Source organism: Pseudophryne corroboree, unplaced genomic scaffold (genome assembly GCF_028390025.1).
Source record: "Pseudophryne corroboree isolate aPseCor3 unplaced genomic scaffold, aPseCor3.hap2 scaffold_150, whole genome shotgun sequence".
Classification (NCBI taxonomy): Eukaryota; Metazoa; Chordata; class Amphibia; order Anura; family Myobatrachidae; genus Pseudophryne; species Pseudophryne corroboree.
The window spans coordinates 251,919-272,421 of record NW_026968131.1 but is presented as its reverse complement, the minus strand read 5'-3'; the positions used below and the strand labels follow the sequence as shown (position 1 = coordinate 272,421).

The 20,503-nt window shown below is 47.2% G+C and overlaps 14 non-coding genes and 1 pseudogene across 14 annotated transcripts; 5 read left to right on the top strand and 10 right to left on the bottom strand.

Annotated features, from left to right (window-relative positions):
• Positions 1 to 875: 875 nt before the first annotated feature.
• On the bottom strand, positions 876 to 991 carry LOC134999569 (U5 spliceosomal RNA). The gene has a single exon (XR_010201647.1). It is a non-coding gene; the product is annotated as a U5 spliceosomal RNA (small nuclear RNA).
• Positions 992 to 1,266: 275 nt separating this feature from the next.
• Positions 1,267 to 1,382, bottom strand: LOC134999505 (U5 spliceosomal RNA). The gene has a single exon (XR_010201584.1). It is a non-coding gene; the product is annotated as a U5 spliceosomal RNA (small nuclear RNA).
• A 274-nt stretch (positions 1,383 to 1,656) lies between these two features.
• On the bottom strand, positions 1,657 to 1,772 carry LOC134999536 (U5 spliceosomal RNA). Its single transcript, XR_010201614.1, has one exon. It is a non-coding gene; the product is annotated as a U5 spliceosomal RNA (small nuclear RNA).
• Positions 1,773 to 2,047: 275 nt separating this feature from the next.
• On the bottom strand, positions 2,048 to 2,163 carry LOC134999521 (U5 spliceosomal RNA). Its single transcript, XR_010201599.1, has one exon. It is a non-coding gene; the product is annotated as a U5 spliceosomal RNA (small nuclear RNA).
• Positions 2,164 to 2,437: 274 nt separating this feature from the next.
• LOC134999516 (U5 spliceosomal RNA) lies at positions 2,438 to 2,553 on the bottom strand. Its single transcript, XR_010201594.1, has one exon. It is a non-coding gene; the product is annotated as a U5 spliceosomal RNA (small nuclear RNA).
• A 264-nt stretch (positions 2,554 to 2,817) lies between these two features.
• Positions 2,818 to 2,933, bottom strand: LOC134999549 (U5 spliceosomal RNA). Its single transcript, XR_010201627.1, has one exon. It is a non-coding gene; the product is annotated as a U5 spliceosomal RNA (small nuclear RNA).
• A 270-nt stretch (positions 2,934 to 3,203) lies between these two features.
• LOC134999532 (U5 spliceosomal RNA) lies at positions 3,204 to 3,319 on the bottom strand. The gene has a single exon (XR_010201611.1). It is a non-coding gene; the product is annotated as a U5 spliceosomal RNA (small nuclear RNA).
• A 144-nt stretch (positions 3,320 to 3,463) lies between these two features.
• On the top strand, positions 3,464 to 3,591 carry LOC134999463 (U1 spliceosomal RNA; annotated as a pseudogene).
• A 593-nt stretch (positions 3,592 to 4,184) lies between these two features.
• LOC134999732 (U1 spliceosomal RNA) lies at positions 4,185 to 4,348 on the top strand. The gene has a single exon (XR_010201807.1). It is a non-coding gene; the product is annotated as a U1 spliceosomal RNA (small nuclear RNA).
• Positions 4,349 to 4,500: 152 nt separating this feature from the next.
• On the top strand, positions 4,501 to 4,663 carry LOC134999984 (U1 spliceosomal RNA). Its single transcript, XR_010202045.1, has one exon. It is a non-coding gene; the product is annotated as a U1 spliceosomal RNA (small nuclear RNA).
• Positions 4,664 to 5,338: 675 nt separating this feature from the next.
• Positions 5,339 to 5,502, top strand: LOC134999832 (U1 spliceosomal RNA). Its single transcript, XR_010201902.1, has one exon. It is a non-coding gene; the product is annotated as a U1 spliceosomal RNA (small nuclear RNA).
• Positions 5,503 to 5,654: 152 nt separating this feature from the next.
• Positions 5,655 to 5,817, top strand: LOC134999367 (U1 spliceosomal RNA). The gene has a single exon (XR_010201475.1). It is a non-coding gene; the product is annotated as a U1 spliceosomal RNA (small nuclear RNA).
• A 9,743-nt stretch (positions 5,818 to 15,560) lies between these two features.
• LOC134999679 (U1 spliceosomal RNA) lies at positions 15,561 to 15,724 on the bottom strand. Its single transcript, XR_010201756.1, has one exon. It is a non-coding gene; the product is annotated as a U1 spliceosomal RNA (small nuclear RNA).
• A 655-nt stretch (positions 15,725 to 16,379) lies between these two features.
• LOC135000029 (U1 spliceosomal RNA) lies at positions 16,380 to 16,542 on the bottom strand. The gene has a single exon (XR_010202069.1). It is a non-coding gene; the product is annotated as a U1 spliceosomal RNA (small nuclear RNA).
• A 152-nt stretch (positions 16,543 to 16,694) lies between these two features.
• Positions 16,695 to 16,858, bottom strand: LOC134999857 (U1 spliceosomal RNA). The gene has a single exon (XR_010201925.1). It is a non-coding gene; the product is annotated as a U1 spliceosomal RNA (small nuclear RNA).
• Between the last annotated feature and the right edge of the window lie 3,645 nt (positions 16,859 to 20,503).

The window sequence follows — 20,503 nt, the reverse complement described above, 5'->3', positions numbered from 1 at the left end:
AACCATAACACAACATGTGTATAACCACAAGTAATAACTGCAGACACAGTATGGACTGGGACGGGTGCCCAGCATCCTCTACAGACTAAGAGAAAAGGATTTACCGGTAGGTATTAAAATCCTATTTTCTCATACGACCTAGAGGATGCTGGGGTCACATTAAGAACCATGGGGTTATACCAAAGCTCTTGAACGGGTGGGAGAGTGCGTACGACTCTGCAGCACCGAATGACCCAACTTAAGGTTATCATCAGCCAAGGTATCAAACTTGTAAAACTTAGCAAAAGTGTTTACTAAATAGCTGCTCGGCAAAGTTGCAATGCCGAGACTCCCCGACCAGCTGCCAAGGATGAACCCACCTTTCTAGTAGAATGGGTCTTCACCTACTTCAGTAACGGCAATCCTGCCGTGGAACGAGCATGCTGAATCTTACCACAGATCCAGCGCATAATGGTCTGCATGGAAGCAGGACACCAAATCCTGTTGGGAGCATACAGGACAAACAGAGCCTCTGTTTTCCTAATCTGAACCGTTCTGGTGACATACATTTTCAAAGTTCTGACCACAGCCAGAGACTTTGACTCAACGAAGGTGTCAGTGGCCAAAGGCACCATGTGGAAAGATGAACCACCTTCGGCAGAAATTGTTGACGTGTCCTCAATTCTGCTCTATCTTCATGAAAGATCAAATAAAGGCTCTTGTGATACTGCATGGTTTGTACTGTTTTCCATGTGCTCCCAGACCTTTAAGCAAGTAGCATGGTCAAGAAAGTTCTGTTTGAAAAGAAACAACATTTACTGTCATTGTTATGCAAATAAACTTACATTAAAGCTAACAAGAAAGCACACTCGTTCTGTCTTTAAACTGATAAAAGAAACCCCAATAATATGGGGCATGCAAAAATTGAGATAAAACTCAGTTTTGCTCCTCTCCACGGAAATCTTTAATAAAAGGCGAAATATTTGTTAGTTCTGAAGAGAAACCAGAGCATGACCAAGATTCCACCTGTCGCCTGAGTGCCATGCCAGCAGTTCTCATTCAGCTGAAAGTGAGCACCCAATTTGAATGAAAGAAAGCAGATTTCTCACCAGGCTTCCCCTTGCTATAAACATGGTTTGTACTCTTTTCCATGTGCTCCCAGATCTTTCAAGCAATTAGTGTGGTCAAGAAAGTTCTGTTTGAAAAGAAACAAACATTTACTGTCATTTCTATGCAAATGAGCTTACATTAAAGCACACTCGTTCTATCTTTAAACCGATAAAATAAAACCCCAATAAGATGGGGCATGCAAAAATTGAGATAAAACTCAGTTTTGCTCCTCTCCACGGAAATCTTTAGTAAAAGGCGAAAGATTTGTTCGTTCTGAAGAGAAACCAGAACATGACCAAGATTCCACCTGTCGCCTGAGTGCCATGCCAGCAGTCCTCATTCAGCTCAAAGTGAGCACCCAATTTGAAAGAAAGAAAGCAGATTTCTCACCAGGCTTCCCCTTGCTATAAACATGGTTTGTACTCTTTTCCATGTGCTCCCAGATCTTTCAAGCAATTAGTATAGTCAAGAAAGTTCTGTTTGAAAAGAAACAAACATTTACTGTCATTTCTATGCAAATGAGCTTACATTAAAGCACACTCGTTTTATCTTTAAACCGATAAAAGAAACCCCAATAAGACGGAGCATGCAAAAATTGAGATAAAACTCAGTTTTGCTCCTCTCCACGGAAATCTTTAGTAAAAGGCGAAAGATCTGTTCGTTTTGAAGAGAAACCAGAGCATGACCAAGATTCCACCTGTCGCCTGAGTGCCATGCCAGCAATCCTCATTCAGCTCAAAGTGAGCACCCAATTTGAAAGAAAGAAAGCAGATTTCTCACCAGGCTTCCCCTTGCTATAAACATGGTTTGTACTCTTTTCCATGTGCTCCCAGATCTTTCAAGCAATTAGCGTGGTCAAGAAAGTTCTGTTTGAAAAGAAACAAACATTTACTGTCATTTCTATGCAAATGAGCTTACATTAAAGCACACTCGTTCTATCTTTAAACCGATAAAATAAAATCCCAATAAGATGGGGCATGCAAAAATTGAGATAAAACTCAGTTTTGCTCCTCTCCACGGAAATCTTTAGTAAAAGGCGAAAGATTTGTTCGTTCTGAAGAGAAACCAGAACATGACCAAGATTCCACCTGTCGCCTGAGTGCCATGCCAGCAGTCCTCATTCAGCTCAAAGTGAGCACCCAATTTGAAAGAAAGAAAGCAGATTTCTCACCAGGCTTCCCCTTGCTATAAACATGGTTTGTACTCTTTTCCATGTGCTCCCAGATCTTTCAAGCATTTAGTATAGTCAAGAAAGTTCTGTTTGAAAAGAAACAAACATTTACTGTCATTTCTATGCAAATGAGCTTACATTAAAGCACACTCGTTCTATCTTTAAACCGATAAAAGAAACCCCAATAAGACGGAGCATGCAAAAATTGAGATAAAACTCAGTTTTGCTCCTCTCCACGGAAATCTTTAGTAAAAGGCGAAAGATCTGTTCGTTTTGAAGAGAAACCAGAGTATGACTAAGATTCCACCTGTCGCCTGAGTGCCATGCCAGCAGTCCTCATTCAGCGCAAAGTGAGCACCCAATTTGAAAGAAAGAAAGCAGATTTCTCACCAGGCTTCCCCTTGCTATAAGCATGGTTTGTACTCTTTTCCATGTGCTCCCAGATCTTTCAAGCAATTAGAATGGTCAAGAAAGTTCTGCTTGAAAAGAAACAGACATTTATAGTCATTGTTATGCAAATAAACTTACATTAAAGCTAACAAGAAACTGATAAAAGAAACCCCAATAATATGGGGCATGCAAAAATTGAGATAAAACTCAGTTTTGCTCCTCTCCACAGAAATCTTTAATAAAAGGCGAAAGATTTGTTCGTTCTGAAGAGAAACCAGAGCATGACCAAGATTCCACCTGTCGCCTAAATGCTGTGCCAGCAGTCCTCATTCAGATCAAAGTGAGCGCCCAACTTGAAAGTAAGCAGATTTCTCACCTGGCTTCTCCTTGCTATAAGCATGGTTTGTACTGTATTCCATGTGCTCCCAGATCTTTCAAGCAAGTAGCATGGTCAAGAAAGTTCTGTTTGAAAAGAAACAAACATTTACTGTCATTTCTATGCAAATGAGCTTACATTAAAGCACACTCATTCTATCTTTAAACCGATAAAAGAAACCCCAAAAAGATGGGGCATGCAAAAATTGAGATAAAACTCGGTTTTGCTCCTCTCCACGGAAATCTTTAATAAAAGGCGAAAGATTTGTTCGTTCTGAAGAGAAACCAGAGCATGACCAAGATTTTTATCTGAAAATATGTGTTCTCCCTGCAGTTGTTGTCCCCAGATGAGAGTTCCCTTGTGCTGCCTCAGTTGAATCTCCTTTACTTGACAGAGATGTGCCTGAGCAGCGGCCCTCCCCAGCCCTATCCCAAATCATACTTATTTTGCATAGGAGATACCATGGTCATGAAGATTGTTCTCCCAGGGTGAGGTTCATTCATTGCATTCTGGGTATGCTGACCCCTGTGATTTTCCCAAATGTGGGAAACTCGCTTTTATACCCTTGTGCACTATCCTGACTTCTCCTCCTGTCTGCTTACTTTGTGCCTTCCAATGCACAATGCAAACTACAGGTAGTGCTGCAGGGCCCACACCCTTTTACTTGCCTTACAGAGCAGCTCTGGAGCTGATACAGTGCCAAGCTGCTGCAAGAAATCAGCTTGAATGCTTCAGGGGATGGGGCATGGCCAACATGAGCCCCACACCGAAGGAGGGTGGGGGTGTTTAATGCGAACTAAGGGTCATCCAAGCGCCGCAAAAGGCCGCCATGCCCTGCATACCCCTTTTCTCTTTTCATATGCAGATGAGGGTTCCAGCCAACTTTGGCCCACTGCTTGGATGACATCACCGTATGCAAATCCGTCTTCTGCAGAACTTCCCCCAGGAATGCTTGCACTAGTTGTTGCATTTGGTTTGTTGTTTGGGGGTGCTTCAGTATTAGGCAGCCTTCTGCCCTCCCATGTTCATCTGAAAATATGTGTTCTCCCTGCAGTTGTTGTCCCCAGATGAGAGTTCCCTTGTGCTGCCTCAGTTGAATCTCCTTTACTTGACAGAGATGTGCATGAGCAGCGGCCCTCCCCAGCCCTATCCCAAATCATACTTATTTTGCATAGGAGATACCATGGTCATGAAGATTGTTCTCCCAGGGTGAGGTTCATTCATTGCATTTTGGGTATGCTGACCCCTGTGATTTACCCAAATGTGGGAAACTCGACTGCATTATTTGTGGTAGTGGGGGACTGTGTTTGTGCTTTCCTCTGGTCAGCTCTGTTAAAACTCAGATTTCTTTGTCTCAGATTTTCCTCTAGCCTTGTTCTTCTTTCGAGAGTTCCCTTGTGCTGCCTCAGGTGGATCTCCTTCACTTGACAGGGGGGTGCCCGAGCAGCGACCCTCCCCAGCTCTAGCCCAACTCCTACTTACCTGCCAGGTGAGATACTATGATCAGGAAGGTGCTTCTCCCAGGGCAAGGCTCACCCATTGCACTCTGGGTGTGCTGCTCCTACGATTTCCCCAAATGTGGGACACTTGACTGCATAATTTGTGTTTCCTCTGGTCGGCTCTCGTATAATTCAGATCTCTTTGTCTCAGGTCTTTCTCCAGCCTAGTTTGCTGTCTGTTTCCACTTCTTTTATCTTGAGCCCCTCCCTTCTATACCCTTGTGCACTATCCTGACTTCTCCTCCTGTCTGCTTACTTTGTGCCTTCCAATGCACAATGCAAACTACAGGTAGTGCTGCAGGGCCCACACAATCTTTTACTTGCCTTAAAGAGCAGCTCTGGAGCTGTTACAGTGCCCAGCTGCTGCAAGAAATCAGCTTGAATGCTTCAGGGGATGGGGCATGGCCAACATGAGCCCCACACCAAAGGTGGGTGGGGGTGTTTAATGCGAACTAGGGGTAATCCAAGCACCGCAAAAGGCCGCCATGCCCTGCACGCCCCTTTTCTCTTTTCATATGCAGATGAGGGTTGAAGCCAACTTTGACCCACAGCTTGGATGACATCACCATATGCAAATCCATCTGCTGCAGGCCTTGCCCCAGGAATGCTTGCACTAGTTGTTGCATTTGGTTTGTTGTTTGGGGGTGCTTCAGTATTAGGCAGCCTTCTGCCCTCCCATGTTCATCTGAAAATATGTGTTCTCCCTGCAGTTGTTGTCCCCAGATGAGAGTTCCCTTGTGCTGCCTCAGTTGAATCTCCTTTACTTGACAGAGATGTGCCTGAGCAGCGGCCCTCCCAGCCCTATCCCAAATCATACTTATTTTGCATAGGAGACACCATGGTCATGAAGATTGTTCACCCAGGGTGAGGTTCATTCATTGCATTCTGGGTATGCTGACCCCTGTGATTTCCCCAAATGTGGGAAACTCGCCTGCATTTTTTGTGGTAGTGGGGGACTGTGTTTGTGTTTTCCTCTGGTCATCTCTGGTAAAAGTCAGATTTCTTTGTCTCATATATTCCTCTAGCCTTGTTCTTCTTTCGAGAGTTCCCTTGTGCTGCCTCAGTTGGATCTCCTTCACTTGACAGGGGGGTGCCCGAGCAGTGACCCTCCCCAGCTCTAGCCCAACTCCTACTTACCTGCCAGGTGAGATACTATGATCATGAAGGTGCTTCTCCCAGGGCAAGGCTCACCCATTGCACTCTGGGTGTGCTGCTCCTGTGATTTCCCCAAATGTGGGAAACTTGATTGCATAATTTGTGTTTCCCCTGGTCGGCTCTCGTATAATTCAGATCTCTTTGTCTCAGGTCTCTCTCCAGCCTAGTTTGCTGTCTGTTTCCACTTCTCTTTTCTGGAGCCACTCCCTTCTATGCCCTTGCGCACTATCCTGACTTCTCCCGTCTGCTTACTTTGTGCCTTCCAACGCACAATGCGAACTACAGGTAGTGCTGCAGGGCCCACACCCTTTTAGTTGCCTTACAGAGCAGCTCTGGAGCTGTTACAGTGCCCAGCTGCTGCAAGAAATCAGCTTGAATGCTTCAGGGGCTGGGGCATAGCCAACATGAGCCCCACACCAAAGGAGGGTGGGGGTGTTTAATGCGAACTAGGGGTCATCCAAGCACCGCAAAAGGCCGCCATGCCCTGCATGCCCCTTTTCTCTTTTCATATGCAGATGAGGGTTCCAGCCAACTTTGGCCCACTGCTTGGATGACATCACCGTATGCAAATCCGTCTGCTGCAGACCTTCCCCCAGGAATGCTTGTACTAGTTGTTGCATATGGTTTGATATTTGATGGTGCTTCAGTATTAGGCAGCCTTCCGCCCTCCCATGTTCATCTGAAAAGATGTGGTCTCCCTGCAGTTGTTGTCCCCAGACGAGAGTTCCCATGTGCTTCCTCAGTTGAATCTCCTTAACTTGATGGGGGAGGGGCTGCCCGAGCAGCCACCCTCCCCAGCCCTATCCCAACTCATACTTATTTTGCATATGAGATCTCTTGATCATGAAGATTGTTCTCACAGGGTGAAGTTCATCCATTATATTTTAAAATAGGAAGGTACAAATTACATATTTGAATTGCATCTATGTGCTGGATTCAAATGTCCCCCCCCCCTTCCTTTCTCAATTGTGCCCATCAGCAGCTATTCTAAGGTTGCTGCCAATGGGTGTGACACATTAATTTCTTCTGTGGGGTACACAGGACTCCACAAGGATTCACATTGGGGTGTAGAGTAGGATCTTGATCTGAGGCACCAACCGACTCAAAGCTTTTGACTGTTCCCAAGATGCTCAGCGCATCCTCCTCTATAACCCCGCTTCCATGAACAGGGAGCTCAGTTTGTAGTTGGTGCCTTCAGTAGCAGGCCACTTAACAGGGGCCTGCCTCAGGAAGCCAATTCTTAGCTATTCATTTTGACAAGAAAAGAAGAACTTGTTTTATGAGAATCTACAAGGGCTGCAGCAGGCTAGGTCTAATAGACATCTTTACTGCAGCTTCATCACTCCCAGCGGCGCTGTATACTCCCGTGCCCTGGTTGCTGGGTCACTGCAGCGGAGGCTCCGGTTTCTTCCTAAGGTCAGTCACACACACACCGCCCTTCCGGATCACGAGGCCGCTGATGAAGGGGAGCGTGGCCGTAGGGGGTGGACCGTGTGCGCACTGGCGTGGACACTGATTACTGGGCAGCCGCTCCACTAGCCACCAGGTACAGTTAAGGAGCACAGGTCTGGGGGTTTTTCTCCTATATTAAACCAATTTTGTACTGCCCGCAGCGCATTGTGATAGGTAATAGGGCCTGATTCAGGTTGGATTGCAATCACAATAAGTGATCCAACTGCAAAAATTGCTAAGAGCATACGCATGTGCCTGCATTTTCTGCGGCACCCCGCAGAGAATGCGATCGCCTCTGCCTGTCAATCGGGGCAGGGGGGGAGAGGGGGGTCAGCAACACTCCATTTCCAAGTCAGGGATGGAGCGGTGCGGGGGCAAGGCTTCAAAATGGGGTCTGCAATGGAGGAGACACAGGGGGCGTGGTCACAGCAGCTGTATGACATCACATTCAGCCGCTGTGATCACAAAAATGGTGGCGGCTTCCTGCGCGCACATACAGTCTGCACCAGCAGGAGGCTACACCATTTTTTATGATCACGCTGAACTGCAGTGCGACTGCAATTACAGCATGGTCAAGAAGGGAGGCGTCATGCTGGGTGGCCATAAGAGATGAGCGGGTTCGGTTCCTCGGAATCCGAACCCGCCCGAACTTCACCCTTTTTTGCTCGGGTCCGAGCAGACTCGGATCCTCTCGCCTTGCTCGGTTAACCCGAGCGCGCCCGAACGTCATCATCCCGCTGTCGGATTCTCACGAGACTTGGATTCTATATAAGGAGCCGCGCGTCGCCGCCATTTTCACACGTGCATTGAGATTGATAGGGAGAGGACGTGGCTGGCGTCCTCTCCGTTTAGATTAGAAGATAGAGACGAGTGACATTTGATTTACTACTAATTTGGGGAGCAGTTGAACTTGTCAGGAGTACTCAGTAGTGCAGAGTTTTGCTGATAGTGACCACCAGTTTTATTATTTATAATCCGTTCTCTGCCTGAAAAAAAACGATACACATACCATATCTGTGCTCAGCCTCAGTGTGCTGCATGATATATCATCTATGTATATCTGACTGTGCTGAGTGCTCACTGCTCACACAGCTTAATTGTGGGGGAGACTGGGGAGCAGTTATAGCAGGAGTACAGTGCACACTTTTGCTGCCAGTGTGACCACCAGTATATTGTCTGCCTGAAAAAGTTAAACACTCCTGTGGTGTTTTTTTTTTATTCTATAAATGCATTCTGCTGACAGTGTCCAGCAGGTCCGTCATACATATATTATATAAATATTTACCTGCAGTAGTGTTATATATTTTTTTTCATCTTTATCATCTCTATATTAGCAGACGCAGTACGGTAGTCCACGGCTGTGGCTATCTCTGTGTCGTCAGTGCTCGTCCATAATTGTATACCTACCTACCTGTGGTGGGTTTTTTTTTTTATCTTCTTCATACTAGTAGTTTAGCAGTCTGCTGACAGTGTCCACCAGGTCCGTCATTATATTATATACCTACAGTAGTAATATATTTATTATATTATCTATACTAGCAGACGCAGTACGGTAGTCCACGGCTGTGGCTATCTCTGTGTCGTCAGTGCTCGTCCATAATTGTATACCTACCTACCTGTGGTGGGTTTTTTTTTTTATCTTCTTCATACTAGTAGTTTAGCAGTCTGCTGACAGTGTCCACCAGGTCCGTCATTATATTATATACCTACAGTAGTAATATATTTATTATATTATCTATACTAGCAGATGCAGTACGGTAGTCCACGGCTGTACCTACCTCTGTGTCGTCAGTGCTCGTCCATAATTGTATACCTACCTGTGGTGGGGTTTTTTTTTCTATCTTCTTCATACTAGTAGTTTAGGAGTCTGCTGACAGTGTCCACCAGGTCCGTCATTATATTATATACCTACAGTAGTAATATATTTAGTATATTATCTATACTAGCAGACGCAGTACGGTAGTCCACGGCTGTACCTACCTCTGTGTCGTCACTCGTCCATAATTGTATACCTAACTGTGGTGGGTTTTTTTTTCTATCTTCTTCATACTAGTAGTTTAGCAGTCTGCTGACAGTGTCCACCAGGTCCGTCATTATATTATATATACCTACAGTAGTTATATATATTTTTTTTTATATCATTAATTATCATCTCTATACTAGCAGACGCAGTACGGTAGGCCACGGCTGTGGCTATCTCTGTGTCGTCAGTGCTCGTCCATAATTGTATACCTACCTACCTGTGGTGGAAGTTTTTTTCTATCTTCTTCATACTAGTAGTTTAGCAGTCTGCTGACAGTGTCCACCAGGTCCGTCATTATATTATATATACCTACAGTAGTTATATATATTTTTTTTTTTATATCATTAATTATCATCTCTATACTAGCAGACGCAGTACGGTAGTCCACGGCTGTAGCTACCTCTGTGTCGTCAGTCACTCGTCATCCATAAGTATACTAGTATCCATCCATCTCCATTGTTTACCTGAGGTGCCTTTTAGTTGTGCCTATTAAAATATGGAGAACAAAAATGTTGAGGTTCCAAAAATAGGGAAAGATCAAGATCCACTTCCACCTCGTGCTGAAGCTGCTGCCACTAGTCATGGCCGAGACGATGAAATTCCATCAACGTCGTCTGCCAAGGCCGATGCCCAATGTCATAGTACAGAGCATGTAAAATCCAAAACACAAAAGATCAGTAAAAAAATGACTCAAAAATCTAAATAAAAATCGTCGGAGGAGAAGCGTAAACTTGCCAATATGCCATTTACCACACGGAGTGGCAAGGAACGGCTGAGGCCCTGGCCTATCTTCATGGCTAGTGGTTCAGCTTCACATGAGGATGGAAGCACTCAGCCTCTCGCTAGAAAAATGAAAAGACTTAAGCTGGCAAAAGCACAGCAAAGAACTGTGCGTTCTTCAAAATCACAAATCCACAAGGAGAGTCCAATTGTGTCGGTTGCGATGCCTGACCTTCCCAACACTGGACGTGAAGAGCATGCACCTTCCACCATTTGCACGCCCCCTGCAAGTGCTGGAAGGAGCACCCGCAGTCCAGTTCCTGATAGTCAGATTGAAGATGTCAGTGTTGAAGTACACCAGGATGAGGAGAATATGGGTGTTGCTGGCGCTGGGGAGGAAATTGACAAGGAGGATTCTGATGGTGAGGTGGTTTGTTTAAGTCAGGCACCCGGCGAGACACCTGTTGTCCGTGGGAGGAATATGGCCATTGACATGCCTGGTGAAAATACCAAAAAAATCAGCTCTTCGGTGTGGAAGTATTTCAACAGAAATGCGGACAACAGGTGTCAAGCCGTGTGTTGCCTTTGTCAAGCTGTAATAAGTAGGGGTAAGGACGTTAACCACCTCGGAACATCCTCCCTTATACGTCACCTGCAGCGCATTCATCATAAGTCAGTGACAAGTTCAAAAACTTTGGGCGACAGCGGAAGCAGTCCACTGACCAGTAAATCCCTTCCTCTTGTAACCAAGCTCACGCAAACCACCCCACCAACTCCCTCAGTGTCAATTTCCTCCTTCCCCAGGAATGCCAATAGTCCTGCAGGCCATGTCACTGGCAATTCTGACGAGTTCTCTCCTGCCTGGGATTCCTCCGATGCATCCTTGAGTGTAACGCCTACTGCTGCTGGCGCTGCTGTTGTTGCTGCTGGGAGTCGATGGTCATCCCAGAGGGGAAGTCGTAAGACCACTTTTACTACTTCCACCAAGCAATTGACTGTCCAACAGTCCTTTGCGAGGAAGATGAAATATCACAGCAGTCATCCTGCTGCAAAGCGGATAACTGAGGCCTTGGCATCCTGGGCAGTGAGAAACGTGGTTCCGGTATCCATCATTACTTCAGAGCCAACTATAGACTTGATTGAGGTACTGTGTCCCCGGTACCAAATACTATCTAGGTTCCATTTCTCTAGGCAGGCGATACCGAAAATGTACACAGACCTCAGAAAAAGACTCACCAGTGTCCTAAAAAATGCAGTTGTACCCAATGTCCACTTAACCACGGACATGTGGACAAGTGGAGCAGGGCAGACTCAGGACTATATGACTGTGACAGCCCACTGGGTAGATGTATTGACTCCCGCCGCAAGAACAGCAGCGGCGGCACCAGTAGCAGCATCTCGCAAACGCCAACTCTTTCCTAGGCAGGCTACGCTTTGTATCACCGCTTTCCAGAATACACACACAGATGAAAACCTCTTACGGCAACTGAGGAAGATCATCACAGAATGGCTTACCCCAATTGGACTCTCCTGTGGATTTGTGGCATCGGACAACGCCAGCAATATTGTGCGTGCATTATATCTGGGCAAATTCCAGCACGTCCCATGTTTTGCACATACCTTGAATTTGGTGGTGCAGAATTATTTAAAAAACGACAGGGGCGTGCAAGAGATGCTGTCGGTGGCCACAAGAATTGCGGGACACTTTCGGCGTACAGGCACCACGTACAGAAGACTGGAGCAACACCAAAAACGCCTGAACCTGCCCTGCCATCATCTGAAGCAAGAAGTGGAAACGAGGTGGAATTCAACCCTCTATATGCTTCAGAGGATGGAGGAGCAGCAAAAGGCCATTCAAGCCTATACATCTGACCACGATATAGGAGGTGGAATGCACCTGTCTCAAGCGCAGTGGAGAATGATTTCAACGTTGTGCAAGGTTCTGCAACCTTTGAACTTGCCACACGTGAAGTCAGTTCAGACACTGCCAGCCTGAGTCAGGTCATTCCCGTCATCAGGCTTTTGCAGAAGAAGCTGGAGACATTGAAGGAGGAGCTAAGACAGAGCGATTCCGCTAGGCATGTGGGACTTGTGGATGGAGCCCTTCATTCGCTTAACCAGGATTCACGGGTGGTCAATCTGTTGAAATCAGAGCACTACATTTTGGCCACCGTGCTCGATCCTAGATTTAAAACCTACGTTGTATCTCTCTTTCCGGCAGACACAAGTCTGCAGGGGTTCAAAGACCTGCTGGTGAGAAAATTATCAAGTCAAGCGGAACTTGATCGGTCAACAGCTCCTCCTTCACAGTCTCCCGCAATTGGGGGTGCGAGGAAAAGGCTCAGAATTCCGAGCCCACCCGCTGGCGGTGATGCAGGGCAGTCTGGAGCGACTGCTGATGCTGACATCTGGTCCGGACTGAAGGACCTGCCAACGATTACGGACATGTCGTCTACTGTCACTGCATATGATTCTCTCACCATTGAAAGAATGGTGGAGGATTATATGAGTGACCGCATCCAAGTAGGCACGTCAGACAGTCCGTACGTATACTGGCAGGAAAAAGAGGCAATTTGGAGGCCCTTGCACAAACTGGCTTTATTCTACCTAAGTTGCCCTCCCACAAGTGTGTACTCCGAAAGAGTGTTTAGTGCCGCCGCTCACCTTGTCAGCAATCGGCGTACGAGGTTACTTCCAGAAAATGTGGAGAAGATGATGTTCATTAAAATGAATTATAATCAATTGCTCCGTGGAGACATTGACCAGCAGCAATTGCCTCCACAAAGTATACAGGGAGCTGAGATGGTGGATTCCAGTGGGGACGAATTGATAATCTGTGAGGAGGGGGATGTACACGGTGATGAATCGGAGGATGATGATGAGGTGGACATCTTGCCTCTATAGAGCCAGTTTGTGCAAGGAGAGATTTATTGCTTCTTTTTTGGTGGGGGTCCAAACCAACCCGTCATTTCAGTCACAGTCGTGTGGCAGACCCTGTCACTGAAATGATGGGTTGGTTAAAGTGTGCATGTCCTGTTTATACAACATAAGGGTGGGTGGGAGGGCCCAAGGCAATTCCACCTTGCACCTCTTTTTTCTTTTATTTTTCTTTGCGTCATGTGCTGTTTGGGGAGTGTTTTTTGGAAGGGCCATCCTGCGTGACACTGCAGTGCCACTCCTAGATGGGCCAGGTGTTTGTGTCGGCCACTTGGGTCGCTGAGCTTAGTCACACAGCTACCTCATTGCGCCTCTTTTTTTCTTTGCGTCATGTGCTGTTTGGGGAGTGTTTTTTGGAAGGGCCATCCTGCGTGACACTGCAGTGACACTCCTAGATGGGCCAGGTGTTTGTGTCGTCCACTTGGGTCGCTGAGCTTAGTCACACAGCTACCTCATTGCGCCACTTTTTTTCTTTGCGTCATGTGCTGTTTGGGGAGTGTTTTTTGGAAGGGCCATCCTGCGTGACACTGCAGTGCCACTCCTAGATGGGCCAGGTGTTTGTGTCGGCCACTTGGGTCGCTGAGCTTAGTCACACAGCTACCTCATTGCGCCTCTTTTTTTCTTTGCGTCATGTGCTGTTTGGGGAGTGTTTCTGGAAGGGCCATCCTGCGTGACACTGCAGTGCCACTCCTAGATGGGCCAGGTGTTTGTGTCGGCCACTTGGGTCGCTGAGCTTAGTCACACAGCTACCTCATTGCGCCTCTTTTTTTCTTTGCGTCATGTGCTGTTTGGGGAGTGTTTTTTGGAAGGGCCATCCTGCGTGACACTGCAGTGCCACTCCTAGATGGGCCAGGTGTTTGTGTCGGCCACTTGGGTCGCTGAGCTTAGTCACACAGCTACCTCATTGCGCCTCTTTTTTTCTTTGCGTCATGTGCTGTTTGGGGAGTGTTTTTTGGAAGGGCCATCATGCGTGACACTGCAGTGCCACTCCTAGATGGGCCAGGTGTTTGTGTCGGCCACTTGGGTCACTGAGCTTAGTCATCCAGCGACCTCGGTGCAAATTTTAGGACTAAAAATAATATTGTGAGGTGTGAGGTGTTAAGAATAGACTGAAAATTAGTGGAAATTATGGTTATTGAGGTTAATAATACTTTGGGATCAAAATGACTCCCAAATTCTATGATTTAAGCTGTTTTTTAGGGTTTTTTGAAAAAAACACCCGAATCCAAAACACACCCGAATCCGACAAAAAAAATTCGGTGAGGTTTAGCCAAAACGCGTTCGAACCCAAAACACGGCCGCGGAACCGAACCCAAAACCAAAACACAAAACCCGAAAAATTTCCGGTGCACATCTCTAGTGGCCATGCCATGTCACTGTGCAGGAGCCAGCACCGCTCACACACTAGTCCCCGGTGCAGCCCCCAACCCCCGGGACACCCGGAGCAACAAAATGTAGATTCAGGCCACCAGGCCACGCCCCTACCTATGAAACCATGCCTCCTTTTTACCATTGCGCTGCTTATCTGCGCGCACTGCATTACAATCTCCCTCGCCACCTCTCTGGGTGTCACCAGTGATAGTGACACCTCTGCCATGCTTGTAGCAGCTGGTCCTAAGATCTACACCTCAAGCCCTGAGTGTTTGCCCTTGTGACTTGTTGATCATCATAGCAAAGCAGATGCTTACAGAAAACTGCAGGGGCTTAGATTGAAAATAAAAAAAAATTGATGGGTATAAGGTAGAGAGGAGCGGGTTCGGTTCTCCGAGAACCGAATTCCCCACGAACCCCACGAACTCCTCCTCCGAGGCAGGCTCGGTTGTTCCCGCCTGACTCGGAAAACCTGAACAAGGGAAAATGTCATCATCCCGCTGTCGGATTCTCGCGAGATTCGGATTCCATATAAAGAGCTGCGCGTTGCCGCCATTTTTACTCGTGCATTGAAGAGAGAGCGGAGAGGACGTGGCTATGTTCTCTCAGTGGAAATCTCAATATCAGTGCTCAGTATTAGTGGATACTTATTGCTGCTCAGTAATACTAGTAGTGTGTCTCTCCTGCTCAGTGTCAGTTCTCAGTAGTATCCTCATCAGTGCTCAGTATCACTGCTCATTGTCTTGTGCTGCATTGTTGTGCTCAGCATACTACAGTACATTACTAATAGTCCAGTGCTGCATCTTGCTGCTCAGTGTCAGTTCTAGTATCCTCATCAGTGCTCACTATCACTGCTCATTGCATTGTGGTGTTCTGTATACTACAGTAACATAGTAATATAGTAACATATAGTAACATAGTTTTTGAGGTTGAATAGAGGCAAATTGCCCATCGTGTTCAACCTGTTTTAAGTTGTGATGATTCTACATACTTGCTGAATAATGTTTTATGACTAGTTAGCTACTACAACTCATGTTACCCCCGGATTAACCATGTTGATATTTTAAGTATTATAACCTTGGATAGCTTTTTCATTCAGAAATGTATCCATTCCTTTTTTAAATCCAATTACAGAGTCCGCCATTACCACCTTCCCTGGCAGGGAATTCCACATCCTGATTGCCCTAACAGTGAAGATCATAGTATCTCACCTGGCAGGTAAGTAGGAGTTGGGCCAGAGCTGTGGAGGATTGCTGCTCGGGCACCCCCTGTCAAATGAAGGAGATCCAACTGAGGCAGCACAAGGGAACTCTCGAAAGAAGAACAAGGCTAGAGGAAGATCTGAGACAAAGAAATCTGACTTTTACCAGAGCTGACCAGAGGAAAGCACAAACACAGTCCCCCACTACCACAAATAATGCAGTCGAGTTTCCCACATTTGGGGAAATCACAGGGGTCAGCATACCCAGAATGCAATGAATGAACCTCACCCTGGGAGAACAATCTTCATGACCATGGTATCGCCTATGCAAAATAAGTATGATTTGGGATAGGGCTGGGGAGGGCCGCTGCTCAGGCACATCTCTGTCAAGTAAAGGAGATTCAACTGAGGCAGCACAAGGGAACTCTCATCTGGGGACAACAACTGCAGGGAGAACACATATTTTCAGATGAACATGGGAGGGCAGAAGGCTGCCTAATACTGAAGCACCCCCAAACAACAAACCAAATGCAACAACTAGTACAAGCATTCCTGGGGGAAGTTCTGCAGAAGACGGATTTGCATACGGTGATGTCATCCAAGCAGTGGGCCAAAGTTGGCTGGATCCCTCATCTGCATATGAAAAGAGAAAAGGGGTATGCAGGGCATGGCGGCCTTTTGCGGCGCTTGGATGACCCTTAGTTCGCATTAAACACCCCCACCCTCCTTCGGTGTGGGGCTCATGTTGACAATGCCCCAGCCCCTGAAGCATTCAAGCTGATTTCTTACAGCAGCTTGGCACTGTAACAGCTCCAGAGCTGCTCTGTAAGGCAAGTAAAAGGGTGTGTAGTTTGCATTGTGCATTGGAAGGCACAAAGTAAGCAGACAGGAGGAGAAGTCAGGATAGTGCACAAGGGTATAAAAGGGAGGGGCTCAAGAAAAAAGAAGTGGAAACAGACAGCAAACTAGGCTGGAGAGAGACCTGAGACAAAGAGATCTGAATTATACGAGAGCCGACCAGGGGAAACACAAATTATGCAGTCAAGTTTCCCACATTTGGGGAAATCGCAGGGGCAGCACACCCAGAGTGCAATGGGTGAGCCTTGCCCTGGAAGAAGCACCTTCATGATCATAGTATCTCACCTGGCAGGTAAGTAGGAGTTGGGCTTGAGCTGGGGAGGGTCGCTGCTCGGGCACCCCCCTGTCAAGTGAAGGAGATCCAACTGAGGCAGCACAAGGGAACTCTCGAAAGAAGAACAAGGCTAGAGGAAGATCTGAAACAAAGAAATCTGACTTTTACCAGAGCTGACCAGAGGAAAACACAAACACAGTCCCCCACTACCACAAATAATGCAGTCGAGTTACCCACATTTGGGGAAATCACAGGGGTCAGCATACCCAGAATGCAATGAATGAACCTCACCCTGGGAGAATAATCTTCATGACCATGGTATCTCATATGCAAAATAAGTATGATTTGGGATAGGGCTGGGGAGGGCCGCTGCTCAGGCACATCTCTGTCAAGTAAAGGAGATTCAACTGAGGCAGCACAAGGGAACTCTCATCTGGGGACAACAACTGCAGGGAGAACACATATTTTCAGATGAACATGGGAGGGCAGAAGGCTGCCTAATACTGAAGCACCCCCAAACAACAAACCAAATGCAACAACTAGTGCAAGCATTCCTGTTTGTTTCTGAAGCCAACTTTGACCCACTGCTTGGATGACATCACCATATGCAAATCCATCTGCTGCAGGCCTTCCCCCAGGAATGCTTGCACTCTTTATATGAAATCCGAATCTCGCGAGAATCCGACAGCGGGATGATGACATTTTCCCTTGTTCAGGTTTTCCGAGGCAGGCGGGAACAACCGAGCCTGCCTCGGAGGAGGAGTTCGTGGGGTTCGTGGGGAATTCGGTTCTCGGAGAACCGAACCCGCTCCTCTCTACCTTATACCCATCAATTTTTTTTATTTTCAATCTAAGCCCCTGCAGTTTTCTGTAAGCATCTGCTTTGCTATGATGATCAACAAGTCACAAGGGCAAACACTCAGGGCTTGAGGTGTAGATCTTAGGACCAGCTGCTACAAGCATGGCAGAGGTGTCACTATCACTGGTGACACCCAGAGAGGTGGCGAGGGAGATTGTAATGCAGTGCGCGCAGATAAGCAGCGCAATGGTAAAAAGGAGGCATGGTTTCATAGGTAGGGGCGTGGCCTGGTGGCCTGAATCTACATTTTGTTGCTCCGGGTGTCCCGGGGGTTGGGGGCTGCACCGGGGACTAGTGTGTGAGCGGTGCTGGCTCCTGCACAGTGACATGGCATGGCCACTAGAGATGTGCACCGGAAATTTTTCGGGTTTTGTGTTTTGGTTTTGGGTTCGGTTCCGCGGCCGTGTTTTGGGTTCGAACGCATTTTGGCTAAACCTCACCGAATTTTTTTTGTCGGATTCGGGTGTGTTTTGGATTCGGGTGTTTTTTTCAAAAAACCCTAAAAAACAGCTTAAATCATAGAATTTGGGAGTCATTTTGATCCCAAAGTATTATTAACCTCAATAACCATAATTTCCACTAATTTTCAGTCTATTCTTAACACCTCACACCTCACAATATTATTTTTAGTCCTAAAATTTGCACCGAGGTCGCTGGATGACTAAGCTCAGTGACCCAAGTGGCCGACACAAACACCTGGCCCATCTAGGAGTGGCACTGCAGTGTCACGCATGATGGCCCTTCCAAAAAACACTCCCCAAACAGCACATGACGCAAAGAAAAAAAGAGGCGCAATGAGGTAGCTGTGTGACTAAGCTCAGCGACCCAAGTGGCCGACACAAACACCTGGCCCATCTAGGAGTGGCACTGCAGTGTCACGCAGGATGGCCCTTCCAAAAAACACTCCCCAAACAGCACATGACGCAAAGAAAAAAAGAGGCGCAATGAGGTAGCTGTGTGACTAAGCTCAGCGACCCAAGTGGCCGACACAAACACCTGGCCCATCTAGGAGTGGCACTGCAGTGTCACGCAGGATGGCCCTTCCAAAAACACTCCCCAAACAGCACATGACGCAAAGAAAAAAAGAGGCGCAATGAGGTAGCTGTGTGACTAAGCTCAGCGACCCAAGTGGCCGACACAAACACCTGGCCCATCTAGGAGTGGCACTGCAGTGTCACGCAGGATGGCCCTTCCAAAAAACACTCCCCAAACAGCACATGACGCAAAGAAAAAAAGTGGCGCAATGAGGTAGCTGTGTGACTAAGCTCAGCGACCCAAGTGGACGACACAAACACCTGGCCCATCTAGGAGTGTCACTGCAGTGTCACGCAGGATGGCCCTTCCAAAAAACACTCCCCAAACAGCACATGACGCAAAGAAAAAAAGAGGCGCAATGAGGTAGCTGTGTGACTAAGCTCAGCGACCCAAGTGGCCGACACAAACACCTGGCCCATCTAGGAGTGGCACTGCAGTGTCACGCAGGATGGCCCTTCCAAAAATCACTCCCCAAACAGCACATGACGCAAAGAAAAATAAAAGAAAAAAGAGGTGCAAGGTGGAATTGCCTTGGGCCCTCCCACCCACCCTTATGTTGTATAAACAGGACATGCACACTTTAACCAACCCATCATTTCAGTGACAGGGTCTGCCACACGACTGTGACTGAAATGACGGGTTGGTTTGGACCCCCACCAAAAAAGAAGCAATAAATCTCTCCTTGCACAAACTGGCTCTATAGAGGCAAGATGTCCACCTCATCATCATCCTCCGATTCATCACCGTGTACATCCCCCTCCTCACAGATTATCAATTCGTCCCCACTGGAATCCACCATCTCAGCTCCCTGTATACTTTGTGGAGGCAATTGCTGCTGGTCAATGTCTCCACGGAGCAATTGATTATAATTCATTTTAATGAACATCATCTTCTCCACATTTTCTGGAAGTAACCTCGTACGCCGATTGCTGACAAGGTGAGCGGCGGCACTAAACACTCTTTCGGAGTACACACTTGTGGGAGGGCAACTTAGGTAGAATAAAGCCAGTTTGTGCAAGGGCCTCCAAATTGCCTCTTTTTCCTGCCAGTATACGTACGGACTGTCTGACGTGCCTACTTGGATGCGGTCACTCATATAATCCTCCACCATTCTTTCAATGGTGAGAGAATCATATGCAGTGACAGTAGACGACATGTCCGTAATCGTTGGCAGGTCCTTCAGTCCGGACCAGATGTCAGCATCAGCAGTCGCTCCAGACTGCCCTGCATCACCGCCAGCGGGTGGGCTCGGAATTCTGAGCCTTTTCCTCGCACCCCCAATTGCGGGAGACTGTGAAGGAGGAGCTGTTGACCGATCAAGTTCCGCTTGACTTGATAATTTTCTCACCAGCAGGTCTTTGAACCCCTGCAGACTTGTGTCTGCCGGAAAGAGAGATACAACGTAGGTTTTAAATCTAGGATCGAGCACGGTGGCCAAAATGTAGTGCTCTGATTTCAACAGATTGACCACCCGTGAATCCTGGTTAAGCGAATGAAGGGCTCCATCCACAAGTCCCACATGCCTAGCGGAATCGCTCTGTCTTAGCTCCTCCTTCAATGTCTCCAGCTTCTTCTGCAAAAGCCTGATGACGGGAATGACCTGACTCAGGCTGGCAGTGTCTGAACTGACTTCACGTGTGGCAAGTTCAAAAGGTTGCAGAACCTTGCACAACGTTGAAATCATTCTCCACTGCGCTTGAGACAGGTGCATTCCACCTCCTATATCGTGGTCAGATGTATAGGCTTGAATGGCCTTTTGCTGCTCCTCCATCCTCTGAAGCATATAGAGGGTTGAATTCCACCTCGTTTCCACTTCTTGCTTCAGATGATGGCAGGGCAGGTTCAGGCGTTTTTGGTGTTGCTCCAGTCTTCTGTACGTGGTGCCTGTACGCCGAAAGTGTCCCGCAATTCTTGTGGCCACCGACAGCATCTCTTGCACGCCCCTGTCGTTTTTTAAATAATTCTGCACCACCAAATTCAAGGTATGTGCAAAACATGGGACGTGCTGGAATTTGCCCAGATATAATGCACGCACAATATTGCTGGCGTTGTCCGATGCCACAAATCCACAGGAGAGTCCAATTGGGGTAAGC